The sequence below is a fragment of the Sarcophilus harrisii genome, chromosome 4 (assembly GCF_902635505.1).
Source record: "Sarcophilus harrisii chromosome 4, mSarHar1.11, whole genome shotgun sequence".
Lineage (NCBI taxonomy): Eukaryota > Metazoa > Chordata > Mammalia > Dasyuromorphia > Dasyuridae > Sarcophilus > Sarcophilus harrisii.
This window is the reverse complement of record NC_045429.1, coordinates 193,360,453-193,375,386: the sequence shown is the minus strand read 5'-3', so window position 1 is coordinate 193,375,386 and position 14,934 is coordinate 193,360,453.

The window sequence follows — 14,934 nt, the reverse complement described above, 5'->3', positions numbered from 1 at the left end:
TTTTTATTCAGATGAAAAAAACTGAGTTCAAAATAATTTTACTAATTAAACTCTCACTATCAATTCAGTAGAGTGAGCTTTTTAAGCAACTTGTTTTTTTCTCTTTTTAAATTAAATTTCAATTTAATTAATCTCAAGTTAAAATTAATTTTGTACTTTTTACTTTTTTTTAAGCTAGAGTTTAACTGTTCTAATTGCCCTTTATCAAATGGATTTTCTCTTTTCATTATATCTAATAACTCAGTCTTTTTTAAAAGTGAAACCATAAATGCAGAGATGTCTACAAACGTTTTTGGTTCTTAAATTTACAACTTGATTAAACCTTAGAGGTTATGAAATCTTATACTCTTATTCTACAGCTTAGGCGACTAGGCTTAAAGAGTCGAGTGACTTGCTAGCTCTGTTGCTTACTCTGTGGGGCTCAAACCCAGGTTTTTCCTGAATCCAAGTCTAGTATGTTATGTACCACACTACCTAGCTGCCTCTCAGCAATATCAGGGGTTATCAGTGATTATAGGAAATACATATTTATAAATAAACATGGATTAAGTAAACTTGTATGAGATAACCTGGGGACTACGGGCAAATTCATTCTCAGTCACAATACTACACAGTTTTATCCATATCAATTCTCCTCTCCAACAGTGTGGATCGCAATCCCTCAGTGCCCACCAATCATCCTGTGTGATATTCTTCCTATTCTCCCATTGATCCACCACAAAAGGTCCACCCTATGTGCCAGATGACTTCCATAGACTTTCTTGACATTGTAGGTGGTGATACCATTGTAACATGCAAACTGCCCACTGATTAGCCTTCCCTCTTGCTATGTGACAACCCTTCTTATATTCACAAAACTGATTTTTTTGAACTCATGTTGGACTTTATAGATATCTACATGAAATTTCAAGTCAATAATCAGCACCATACTCAAACCTGTCAAGATCTTTTGGATCCTAACATCCAATATAGTGGCTATTTTTCCTTACTTTAGAATATAGAAATATTTTTGTAGAAATACTTTATTTCCTTACTTTGTGTCATTTACAAGAGTTATATGAGCATTCCATCTCATCCTTTATCTGAATAAAAATGTTAAACAATGAATAGACATGGACAGATCCACTAGTGACTTACAAATTAGGACTTATTCTAGACCCCCTGATAACTGCTTGTAATTCCATTTCTGACCAGCAAAACATCCCAATGTATAAAGTAATGAACAAAAAATGATGAGTAAGCTAGTCACTTTATGGTATTCTTTATCTAAAAACTGATTCCGGAGATTGAATTAAATAAAAAATTCAGACCATGTATAAAACAATGGCACCTTTGCTCTTTGTTCTTACTTGAGGTATATTTATAAACTAATAGCCATTTGGTCTAGGGATGAGCTCCTCTGAGAAAATTACTCAGGAGTTCAATCAAGTCCATAAAAGCAAACCCTTAGCTCTTTGGTCAAAAGTCAGCCATGTAAATTAGAAAAGGATATATACAGTGGTTGATAGAATTCTTTCTGTATCAGAGGCTACCCTGTTTCTTTACCTGTTGTGTTTCCTTCCTCTGGCTAGATCAGTCTTGCCAGACTATACCACATACTTTCTTCTTTTTATAAACAAATTAACATTATTACCTCTTGGGGTTTTTATATCATCAGTTTCCCCCGTACCCATCTCCTTCTTCCAGAAAGGCTTTCTACATAACAAATGTTTTAAAAGAAAAAATCAAGAAAGAAAACAATCAGTGAAACTAATTAATACATTGAAAAACCAGATAAAATATATGCAGTGTACCTTACCTGTGGACTTCCTACCTCTGCAGAAGCGTGAGATAAGGATACCAATACTCTCTAAAATATTTCAAAGAATAGAAAGCTAAGATTTCAGAAGCCTACAGTAGTTTGTGGACTCTGATCCTTTTTTCAAAACATATATACATATGTATATAATAGTATATATTATGTATATACATATATGATAGTATATATTACATATGTAATTAGTAGGCACTGTATAAATGCTTATCCTTTTCCCTTTTACAAGAAATAATGAAATACACAAAAAAGTAGTTATAATCTATTGTATTTATAGCTAGAGAAAGCTGACTTTAAATACTAATTCAGGAATTAGGAACAGACATAATGAATGGCTGCCTTCTCAGGCAAGGATAAGAGGGCAAAGGGCCAGCTGCTCCACTGAAAGTCATAGACCACTGGTAGCTCAGATACTTAGGCCCTGGTACCCTTGACAGGCCCATTCTAGCCATTTGAGAGTGGAGATGGGACAGCATCCGGAGCTGCAATAATATGCTGGGACAACCACACCACTCACGCTCAGCCTCCAACCTTTAGGCTTATAAGGCAAACTCAAATTATCCACTCCATGCCATCTCCCAATCCTATCTGTGAATTCATGCAATGCAGTCTCTCATGAGAGTCTCAAACTCTCCCAGGATAAAAGGAAAAGATGCTGCATGTTTGGGACTGTGTGTCCCTAAATTTTATGCAATAAAGTGCTGAGAACCTTCTCTCTGCCAACAAAAGAATTTTTTTCTCCCCAGATCTCTCTACATCTGTAACTATATTTTTTTTTCCCTTAGAAAAGTAGAAATAGCCATCTGGATGTTTCCATCATCTTCTATCTCCAGTATTTCTAAAGCCCCTGAGGCTAAAAATAAGTAACTAATATAACTAGCATGTATATATACATACATCCATACATACATAAGTGTTTTTAATTATACAAAGTGCTCATAACAATCCCAGAGAGGATGCTATTATTATACCCATTTTACAGATTAGGAAACTTAGGGAAGGTAGAGTTTAAATGACTTGCTCAGTGTCCCACAGATAGAGGCTGACTACTGGACCAGTAACTCTATCCATAGTATAATAGCATAGTGAATTTCATTTAAATATGTTTCATGTGCCTGAGTTTTTTTCTCTTTATACAGAGAAATAAGACCCTCTAACCCTCATCATGAATTGCTAATGGCTAAAAATAATTAAAATTCATTACATGATTGCCTTCTGAAGATGAGTATCTCCAAACTTAACTAGGGTGGTCCTCAAAATTGTGGACAAAGAGCTCTTTGCCTGAAACTATGCTCAAAAAATTTCCATCTTTGTAGAATCTGCTAGCTCTTATCTCCCACAAGTAGAGCCTTCAAGAACCCCAGTCACCTCCACATTGATGAGGAATCAGAAAGGAACTTGGTCAGTTAATCCAATAACTTCCTGTTATATGCCAAGCATTGTGCTAGGCACTCTGGCTACAAAATCAAAAAATGAAGCAATATCTGCTCTCAAAGAAGCCTAGTGGGTTTATTAAGAGCCATAAATATCAATGTCCATAAATCAAGGGTTCTTAATCTTTTTTTGTGCTTCACACACCCCTTTGGCTGTCTGGAGATGCCTGTGGAACCCTTGTTGGGTGATGCTTTTATGTATACAATACACAAGTTTACAAAAAATACCAATTATAATTATAAATTTTTTTAAAAACAAGTTTGTGAACTCTGGGTTAAGAACTTGTTGCAAAGATTAACCACTGAAAATCATCATTAGTGATGATATTTTTAAAAAAACTCAGCTGTGTAAAGAATAAAATAAATAAAAATAAAAAGGAACTTCTAATATATGACCAGTGATACTGGTTTATAAGCACTCTGAAGGAAGATATATCTTATTTTTAAAAATATCTTCTATAGTAATTAGCTGAACACATAGATGTCACTCAGTAAAGATTTGTTTAAGGAGTTATTAAGGAGTGTTTAAGAACTGCATAACCATTTTTTAAAGGCAACAAATGTTCATTTTGCTCACCTTAGTGAGGAAACCCAGTCAAAATATAATTTAAATATTTTTAAAATCTTACCTCCATTGTTTCAAGTATAAAATTTAAAGCACAGAAATTCTGCTATTCCATTTGGGCCAAATTGATTTTAATAGTTATATTGTTTATAACTAATCATGTTATAAATGTTCAGTGGGAAGATGGATTTAAATAATAGTATGACAGTTGAATCTTTTCAATTTATGTCTACAATGGTTATCAAATACAAGATTAGCTTAATTTAACCAACTAATCAATCTGATAAGTATAGGGAAGAGGCTTGTGATTTCATTGGTATCTGTGCAAAGAAAATCCTTCTACCAAATGCCAGTCAGCATTTTCTTAGAATATTGGAGAGTTGCCTAAAATGCCTTCTTAAGGTTAAACTTGTCCAAAGCTCTTGACCTAGAATGGGTCAGAGCTAGAACTCAAATCTCTGGGGCTTCAAGACCAGCTCCTATCCATTCTACAACTCTACTACACCAGTGAGAATAATAACATTTTTTAATTAAAGCTTTTTATTTCCAAAATATATACATGGATAGTTTTCAACATTTACCTTTTTTTTCCCCTGAGGCAATTGGGGTTAATGACTTGCCCAGGGTCACAAAGCTAGAATGTGTTAACTGTTCCAGGTCAGATTTGAATTCATGCCCTCCTGACTTCAGGGCTGGTGTTCTATCCACTGCACCACCTACCTGCCCCAACATTGACCTTTATAAAACTTTGTTTTCTAATTTCGTCCCCTCCCTTCTCCCCCCTCCTTCCCTTGACAGCAAGGAATCCAATATATGTCAAACACATGCAATTCTTCTATATATATTTCCACAGTTATCATGCTGCACAAGAAAAATCAGATCAAAAAGGAAAAAAATGAGAAAGAAAACAAAATGCAAGCAAAGAACAACAAAGAGAGTAAAAATATTATGTTGTGATCCACATTTTGTTTCCAGTCCTCTCTCTGGGTGCAGATGGCTTTTTTCATCACAAGACTATTGGAACTAGACTGAATCCTCTCATTGTTGAAGATGGCCACATCCATCAGAATTGATCATTGTATAGTCTTCTTATTGCCATGTATAATGATCTCCTGGTTCTGCTCATTTCACTTAGCATCAGTTCATCTAAGTCTCTCCAGGCCTCTCTATATTCATCCTGCTGGTCATTTCTTACAGAACAATAATGTTCCATAACATTTATATACCATATTTTATTCAGCCATTCTCCAATTGATGGGCATCCAATCATTTTCCAGTTTCTAGCCACTACAAAGAGGGCTGCCACAAACAGTTTTGCACATACGGGTCCATTTTCCTTCTTTGAGATCTCTTTGGGCTATAAAAGCCCAGTAGTAACACTGCTGGATCAAAGAGTTTGCACAGTTTGATAACTTTTTGGGCATAGTTCCAAATTGCTCTCCAGAATGGCTGGATGTATTCACAATTCCACCAACAATGTATCAGTGTCCCAGTTTTCCCATATTCCCTCCAACATTTGTTATTATTTTTTCTTGTCATCTTAGCCAACCTGAGAGGTGTGTAGTGGTATCTCACAATTATCTTAATTTGCAGTTCTCTGATTAATAGTGATTTAGAGCACCTTTTCATATGGCTAGAAGTGTTTTCAATTTCTTAATCTGAAAATTGTTCATATCCTTTGACTATCAATTGAAGAATGGCTTGAATTCTTATAAATTTGAGCCAATTCTCTATATATTTTAGAAATGAGGCCTTTATCAGAACCTTTGAATGTAAAAATGTTTTCCAAGTTTATTGTTTTCCTTCTAATCTTGTCTGCATTAGTTTTGTTTGTACAAAAACTTTTTAACTATAATCAAAATTATCCATTTTGCATTCAATAATGTACACCTGTTCTTTGGCCACGAATTCCTTCCTCCTCCTCAGGTCTAAGAGGTAAACTATCCTATGTTCTTCTAATTTGTTTATAATATCATTCTTATGTCTAGATCATGAATCCATTTAGATCTTATCTTGGTATATGGTGTTAAGTGTGGATCAATGCCTAGTTTCTGCCATATTAGTTTCCAATTTTCCCAGCAGTTTTTGTCAAATAGTGAATTCTTATCCCAAAAGCTGGGGTATTTGGATTTGTCAAATACTAGATTGCTATAGTTATTGACTATTTTGTTCCACTGATCATCTACTCTCTTTTTTAGCCAATACCAAATGTTTTTGGTGACCACTGCTTTATAATATACTTTTAGATCTGGTACAGCTAGGCCACCTTCATTTGCATTTTTTCATTAATTCCCTTACCTTTTATTCTTCTAGATGAATTTTATTGTTATTCTAGCTCTGTAAAGTAATTTCTTGAGAGTTTGATTGGTATAGAACTAAATAGGTAGATTAATTTAGGTAGTATTGTCATCCTTTTTATATTCATTCAGCCTACCCATGAGCACTTAATATTTTTCCAAGAGATAAAAATCTGACTTTATTTGTGTGGAAAGTATTTTGTAGTTATGTTCATATAGTTCCTGACTTTGCCTTGGCAGGTAGATTCCCAAATATTTTATATTATTTACAGTTATTTTCAATGGAATTTATCTTTGTATCTCTTGATAGATTTTATTGGTAATATATAAAAATGCTGGTGGATTTATTTTATATCTTGCAATTTTGCTAAAGTTGGGAATTGTTTCTAATAGTTTTATATCCTCTAAGTATAGCAACATCTCATTTGCAAAAAAGTGATAATTTGGCTTCCTCATTATCTACTTTAATTCCTTTAATCTCTTTTTCATCTCTTATTGCCAAAGCTATCATTTCTAATACAATATTGAATAGTAATGGTGACCTTGTTTCAGCCTTGATTTTACTGGGAAGGGTTCTAGTTTATCTGCATTACATCTGATGCTTGCTGATGGCTTTATATAGATGCTATCAATCATTTTAAGGAAAACTCCATTTATTCCTATACTCTGTAGTGTTTTTAATAGAAATGGGTGTCGAATTTTGTCAAATGCTTTTTCTGCATCTATTGAAATAATCATATGATTTTTGTTGGTTTGGTTATTGATATAATCAATTATGCTAATAATTTTCCTAATATTGAACTAGCCCTATAGAGAATAATAAAAATTGACCTGTGCACAAGTCAATTTTTAAAATTTTTATTTATTTATTTTTCATTTATTTAGTTGTTTGTTTTGTTGAGGCAATTGGGGTTAAGTGACTTGCTCAGGGTCACACAGCTAAGAAGTATTAAGTATCTGAGGCCAGATTTGAACTCAGGTCTTCCTGACTTCAGGGCTGGTGCTCTATCCATTGTACCAACTAACTGCCTTTTTTTTTTCTGAGGCAATTAGGGTTAAATGACTTTCCCAGGATCACACAGCTAGGAAGTGTTAAGTGTCTGAGGCCAGATTTGAACTCAGATCTTCCTGACTTCAGGGCTGGTGCTCTATCCAATTACTTGTGCACAAGTCAATGTGCACAAAACATAAAAGATAATTACATCTTTAGGTGCATTTTGACCTTTAAAATATCAGTCTCTTATGAGACTTCCAATATACTATTTGGACTATTCCAGTCCCTGATTACTAAAATTCATTCATTATAGTATGCTCCTCACTAAGAATAATAAAATCTTGGAATAGTTCATTTCAATACCTGAACTGCCTAAGAATAGGTGATACCACTCTATCACTCAAATGGCAATATTTATAGTGAATAGAAAATCTGCTTTGGAATTATAAAGATCTAAATTCAAGCCCCATCTCTGACCCATCTGCAAGACCCAGACATGTTATCAACCTTTTAGTATCTAAAGACTCATAGGAATGAGTAGATGATTTGTTTCTGGGGTTCTCTACACCCCACTTTTTAAAATTGTGGTTTGTCTAGAAACTGAGTGGATGCCCATCAGTTGGAAAATGGCTGAATAAATTGTGGTATATGAATATTATGGAATATTATTTTTCTATAAGAAATAACCAACAGGATGATTTCAGAAAGGCCTGGAGAGACTTACCCGAACTAATGCTGAGTGAAATGAGCAGGACCAGGAGATCATTATATACTTCAACAACAATACTATATGATGACCAGTTCTGATGGACCTGGCCATCCTCAGCAATGAGATCAACCAAATCATTTCCAATGGAGCAGTAATGACCTGAACCAGCTACGCCCAGAGAAAGAACTCTGGGAGATGACTAAGAACCATTACATTGAATTCCCAATCCCTATATTTATGCCCACCTGCATTTTTTATTTCCTTCACAAGCTAATTGTATAATATTTCAGAGTCTGATTCTTTTTGTACAGCAAAATAACGGTTTGGTCATGTATACTTATTGTGTATCTAATTTATATTTTAATATATTTAACATCTACTGGTCATCCTGCCATCTAGGGGAGGGGGTGGGGGGTAAGAGATGAAAAAATTGGAATAAGAGGTTTGGCAATTGTTAATGCTGTAAAGTTACCCAAACATATAACCTGTAAATAAAAGGCTATTAAATAAAAAAAATAAAAAATAAAATAAATAAAATTGTGGTTTGTGACCCCATGTGGGGTCTCAACTGAATGAGGTGGGAGTTGTGAAATTGTCAGTAAATGTTTTATTTGTATACCTATTTAATATAATACCTATATAGCTGGGGTTATATAAAGATTTCTTAGGCAAAAAGGGGTCACTTACTCTACACTGAGTAAACTGCACATTTAAACCAATGGAAAAACTAAAAACTAAAAGTCTCCATTAGTAGAACTGTTCCCCAGTCTGCCTTTAATCTTGTTTGGAATTGGAATAGGAAAAAATAAATATTTTGGAAGTAATTTTTAATAAGCTACTAACTTTAGAAAAGAATACATCTTTAGTTATTTCTTTGAAATTGAATTTAGGAATTTTTCTCCAGGAAGGATCAAAATCTGCTGGTCTCATTAGCATACCTTTCTTAGAAGCATCTAAAATCCTAGTTATACACTTTCTCATTCGCTCCTTATTTGTGATAGCTTTAAAAAGGAGTATTTTCTTGCTTATTGTAAAAGTTTTGTATAGTGTAGATTGTACAGCTTCTATCCAGCTTGCAAATATAAGGAGGGAAAGGGAGAGAATTGGAGCTTCTACTCCACCTGTTACTACAATTTTTTAACCAGCAGGTGGCAGTTGGTAACCACTAAAGTGCTGTTGCTGGTATCCCTGGTGATAATCCATATTCACCCACTAATGGGTGACAAACTCTTAATGAATAGATTACTCCATATCCCTTAGCTCGTTTCTCTGCGGGGAAGCACTGACTTTCCATCCAAGGTGTGTGAAACAACTGTGGCCTTCCCCAAGCCTGCACTGGGACAAACCTTCCCTCTTCCCTCTATTTGCAATATTTTAAAGAGTGCAAGACCCCCTAGTCTTGGTACAATGCAATTAACCCCCCCCCACACACACACACACACAGAGACCTAGTATATGCATTGTTTAGTGCCCATAGCTGCTCCTCCTGTGAGCAGGTAAGGGACATAGTTCCCACGTGCTATTTATGGACCCAATAGGGCTAGTCACTATATAAAGATAAGAAGGATTTAGGGCTTGGTACTTTCCCAGCAATAGTGCAGACCTAGGAATCTAATGTGAAATTATATTTTTTCTTGATTCTCCATTTTTGTTTCTTTCCATTCATATCCCTTTTCTCAAATAACTGGAAAATGGGTATGAAGCCCCCACAGAGGCAATATATACTTGAGGAAAAGTGAGTTGGATTTAAATGAGGGAGGCTTCTGCAAGATCACTTGCCTCAAGTTCCCCTCCAGAGCTATCTGGATCCAGTGGCCAGATGGAGATTAGCCAACTAGAGATGGCTCTGGATGAAAGGGAGACCTTGACCTTTTTTAAACTAAGATCTTGGACAGGTTAGTTTGACTGAAGCTACACCCATTCGGTGATTAAGGCTAGGTAGCAATTGAGGCAAAGAATCTCCTCTTACACCTAGTCCAAAAAAAAGAAAAAATCTAAATTAATTAATTAATCAATCTGGGAGGGGAAGAACCTCAGGGTTCTGGACAAAGCAGCAATGAGTGCTGTTTACATTCACAATTCTAATAGATTTGTGATGGAAAGAGCCATTGTATCCAGAAAGAGAACTATAGGAACTGATTGTGGATCAAAGCATAGTATTTCCATTTTTTGTTGTTGTTTGCTTGCTTTTTTTCCCCTTTTTCATTATTTTTCCCCTTTTGATGTAATTTTCTGGCACAACATGATGAATATAGAAATATGGTTAGAAGAATTGCACCAGTGTAACCTATGTCAGATTGCTTGCTATCTAGGGGAGAGAGAAGGGAGAAGAAGGAGAAAAAATTAAAACACAAGATTTTGCAAAGGTAAATGTTGAAAACGATCTTTACATGTATTTAGAAAAATAAAATACTATTTAAAAAATAGTCTACTTAAATTTGTTCAAAAGAAAGTGTTCTGTAAATTTTCTACAGAAATATGTAATCATTCTTACTATTTTGTGCCAGGTCTATGGGAAATATAACACCATAGAACAAATATAAACAAAAATTAATAGCACTTTAGTAAAAACTGGGAGAAATACAAAATTTAGATAAAATATGGATTCTACTCCTTAAAGAGCTTTCAAAGTAGTAAATGCATCCTAATCTTTACAATCTTGGTGAAAGACAAAAGACAAATTCAAGACAAGAGTGAACATGGAAATCTTCTTTTCTGAAATAGAACATTAGACTCAGGGTCAAGTCCTGGCCAGGACCTAGGATCTTTTAAAAAATTCTTCTTTATTTTATTTTTAATTCTGTATTCTCTCTTGCCCACCTCCCCCATCCCATCCATTGAAAAGGCAAGAAAGACAAAACTTGTTATAAAATGTATATGGTCAAGCAAAATACATTCCCACATCATCCATATTCAAAAGAAAAGAAAAAGAGTAAAGAAAATATACTTCAACATTCACTCAACTCTCTGGAGATGAACTGCATTTTTCATTATGGCAGAGCTAGGGTTGGAGGCTAGCTCAGCACTTAAAAACTGTGTGACCTTAAGCATCATTTGAACTTTCTGAATCTTGGTAAAGGTTCTATAAAATAAGGAAGATGTTAAGAAGTCTTCCAGCTTTGACATTCTGCAGTAACCTAGGATAAAACTACTCCTGAAAAACTTAGCTTTTGCCGAGTTCTTGCCTATGTTGGATTTGCATAAAAGTTTTCCCAGAAAGAAGGCACCATCTTGTGGTCAGTTAGATGAACTAATAGGAACTAATGGAAATAGGAAAAAAAATAGGAATAAATTGAATAGACTGTTATGGTTGGAAGGGACCTTCAAAGATCATCCTGTCCCACATCCTTCTGTTTGTAGATGATAAAACACAGATCTATAGAAATAAAGTGACTTGTGAAAATGTCTCAACTCTCATGTCAATGTTTTTTGCTTTTTTATTGTTGTTGTTTTGGGGTTTTTTTCCCCCATAGAATAAGATGACTCCTGAGGTTCATGGTCCAAAGACTGAAATGGACCTTCTGAAGTTACTAGTGTTTCTTCCTTTCCACCTTATCTCCATCAGGATCAGGGTGATATGCATGCTGGAGATAATAATGTCATTGTTCAGTCATTAGAGACTCTTTGTGACCCTTTTTGGGGTTTTCTTGGAGAAGATATTGAAGTAATTTAACATTTTCTTCTTTAGCTCATTTTACATATAGAGGAAACTGAGAAAGAGTTAAGTGACTTGCCCAGGGTCACACAGCTAGTAAGTGTCTGAGACCAGATTTGAACTCAGAAAGAGGAATTTCTGGCTCCAGACCTGATATTCTACCCACTGCACCTCCTAGCTGTTCCAACTCACAAATAAACAAATAAATAAACAACTGAATGAATGGATGAATGCACAAATAGATGAATAAATATGTATTTGTATAAATTCATATGTATATATGTAGATGTACACATGTGTATAGGTATACTATGTTTAAATGTAAATAATATTTATATACACATGTGTATAAGTTTACTGTATTATATGATGCTAATATACATTTCTCATCTATTATAATGTATATTATATTGTATCCAAATATATATGTGGCAGTTCTCAGAGCTGGAGTTTTCCTGTTCTACTCATTATTCTGAGGCACATGAGGGGCTCTGGAGCTAATATTTTTCCACTTCATTACACTGGGGTTCAGGATCTCCCACTGGTTGGTAGTGATGGGACTTTCTTCCTAGCTTACTGGGATGCTCCTTGTCGTCTATTGCATTCCTCTTTTATATGAGAAAGACTTTTCTTTCCAATCTTCTAAGATTCTTGGACTAAAAACTTGTTTCAACCTGTCTTTTTTAAAGTTCTGCTCTTCCAGGATTAGTTTGGGGTGATTTTATTATTGTTTGAAGGTGAAAATGGGAGTGTTACAGCAATTTACATTTTATTCCACCTTCTTGTCTTAGAAGTCAATGCTACCACTTTTTGACAGAGAGATGATAAACTAAGTATATAGAAGGAAACTTTTTTTTGGTATATGTGCACAGGAATTTGTTTTCCTTGGTTATGCATAACTGTTACAAGGATTTTGTTTTTCTTTTCTTTTTCCCCAACAGCAAAAAGAAGTGGGAGGGAGAGAAGGCCAATTTTTGTTCATTGAAAAAACTTAAATAAATTTTTAAAATTAAAAAATATATATCTATTTTTATAGGCTTTAAACTAAGTTCCAAAAGCACTTGGAATGACCTTATCCATGAATCCTATTTGCAGCCTTTATCTTCTGGATTATCTATAAATTATCATGTGATTTATTTATTTATTTAAGTGTTGCCTTCTAGTAAAACTGTTGAGGAAGATATATGGCTGTCTCTAGTCTCAGTCTAGATCCTTCCTTCCTCTCTCTCCCACTTTTTTGACTGGAGATCTTTATAAACTTAGAAGAAACTGGAAGATTTAGAACTTCCCATTTTCCACCGGCATACTAGTAGTATCCCCAAATCATCTGACAGCAGTAGCTGCATTGAGAATAAGAAACAGACTGGACACAGATTCATAGTTTTTTTGAGAAAGAAAAAGGGACTTCCAGCAACCAGAAACTGTAAATTATTCTTTTGCCACAAAAGCTCTCTAAGCTTGAACCCACTTTGCTCTGTATTCTCCCTGTAAACCTGGGAAGATGTATCACAGACTCATGGGATGTTTTGAACTATCTTCTAACCTCAACAGTGTAGTAAATACTTATTTCTAAAAGCTATTTAAAACTGAATCAATACATTATCATCAAGTAATAATCATGCCAGAAGAACTTACTGTACCAAGAATTAGGAGAAATACCATCCTAATCCCTCAGGGGTACCTCTAGAATCCTAGGGGGGAAATGTAGCCTTGTTCAGAGAGCCAGCCTTGCTCTATGAGAGAGTCAAAAGTTTTGTTTCATAAAGCAAAGGTCTGAGAATGGTTTTCCCTCCTCCCCCACCACTTAATGAATTCCACTGGTTTCCTATTACTGCCAAGATCAAATATCTCTATTTGGCATTTAAAGATCTCCACAACACGGTTCCTTGCTGCCTTTCCAGTCCTTACTCAGCTCCACAAACTCTACTATAATCAAACATGATATTTCATCTCTTGATTTTTCAATAAGCACCACTATCTCCCTTCCACCACTACCCCCATGATGGAATTCTCTCCACCTTCACCTTTCTTGCTTGGCTTCCTGGATTCCTTCATGACTTAGCTCAAATCCTACTTTCTGCAGGTTTTTCCTGGTTATCTTCTAGTCCCTTCTCTCTGAGATTACCTTTATGTACTCTGTAGAGATTATATATCTCCCTAGTCATTTATATGTCATCTTTTCCATTAGAATGTAAATTCTTTGAGGACAGAAGTCAAGTTTTTCCCTTGTTAATTAGCTAACAAAGCATCTTTTTTCAATAGTATTTTATTTTTCCAAATACATGTAAAAGATAGTTTTCAACATTCATTTTTTAAAACTTTGTGTTCTAAATTTTTCCTCTTCCCTCCCTTAACAACTCCCTTCTCCCCCAAACAGCAAGCTATCTAATTTAAGATAAATATGTGCATCCTTTTAAAATATATTTCCATATTTGTTATATTGTACAAGAAAAATCAGAATGAAAGAAACAAAAAACTAAGAAAAAGAAAAAAACAAATAAAAAGGTGAAAATCACAATCCATCGTTCTCTCGCTAGATGTGATTGGCATTTTACAACCCAAGGCTATTTGGATTGCTTTGAATCACCACATTGTCAAGAAGAGTCAAGTCCATCACAGTATTAATAAAGCATCTTGTCATTTGTCCCCATGATAACAGGACAATTAAAAGAAGCCAAAATTTCTGTTGTGACCCAATAAAAGCACAAAGAAAAAAAATCATCCAATTGTATTCATCCCATCTTAGTTAAGCACAGGTTCTAGCTGTAAATCAGTATTTACTTTTTTCAAAAAAGGCAAGAAAAGCTTTGCACACAGAAAGAAAATACTAGAAAGATAATGAAGTCCCACCCCCCCCCATTTTCTTTCAGAAATTAGCCTCCTCTCCATCCCTCTCTATATTCCTTATGTTCTAGGAACCAACCTAATTTTTTCTTAAAATAATAACATTGTCTTCTAGAAAGTGTTTTCTAGGTCCTTTTCCACTTTGCACTCAACATTTCAACAACAGGGATAATATCTATTTTATTAAGGGAAGATAAGGGTTGCTCAGAAATTCTGAATTACTTGGTTTCCTTTTCATATCCAGAAAAACAACAACAGCAACAACAAATCAATTAGCAAATCCTTCTGAAAGAAGCAGTTACGTGGAATAATGGACAAAGGTTTGTGAAAATAAGTCATTCCATGGAAAGCAGATTTCTTTTTTGTGTGAGGACTGACCTCAGATCAAGAAAGACTATAGCAAAAAGCATCTTTCTCCTCCACATCCTCACACTCTTATCTTTTCAATGGTCTTGTGCAATACTAACAGGATATGATTTGATTAGAGAGGGTCATGCAACCAACTAAGAATAATTCTTAAGCTGGTCCTTGTTTTGATGTTTCAAGGAAGGGGAAGGATCAAGTGGAGAGATTCAGTTTCACAGAGTTTCCTCTGGCCCCCATATCAATGGATATTTTTACCCT